We start from the raw sequence: 285 nt of genomic DNA, 5'->3' as shown, positions 1-285 counted from the left end.
TGAGGAGAGGGGGAGAGAGGGGAGAGAGGGAGAGAGAGAGGGAGAGAGAGAGGGGGAGAGAGAGAGGATGTTGTTTTTCATATCTGATGAAGCATAAAGTGTTTTTCAGGCTGTGAGGTTGGACGCTTCAGATTTATCCTCCACAAAGGCTGAAAGTTTCTTTTTTCTCCTCCAGTTTTCACACATTTACTGTCGCTGCTGAACATTCATTTATCTTTTGAGATATTTTATTTTTTGTTAGACATCACATGAGCTGTCAAATCTGTGGAAGCACATTTACGCCAA

General features: G+C 42.5%; 1 protein-coding gene across 1 annotated transcript in view; it reads left to right on the top strand.

Annotated features, from left to right (window-relative positions):
- The window catches only part of ggt1a (gamma-glutamyltransferase 1a), an 18,475-nt gene that overhangs the window by 876 nt on the left and 17,314 nt on the right, over window positions 1–285 (top strand).

Source organism: Morone saxatilis, unplaced genomic scaffold, assembly GCF_004916995.1.
Source record: "Morone saxatilis isolate NCDOM2014 unplaced genomic scaffold, NCSU_SB_2.0 Contig16, whole genome shotgun sequence".
NCBI classification, from domain to species: Eukaryota; Metazoa; Chordata; class Actinopteri; family Moronidae; genus Morone; species Morone saxatilis.
This window is presented reverse-complemented; position numbering and strand designations above follow the sequence as displayed.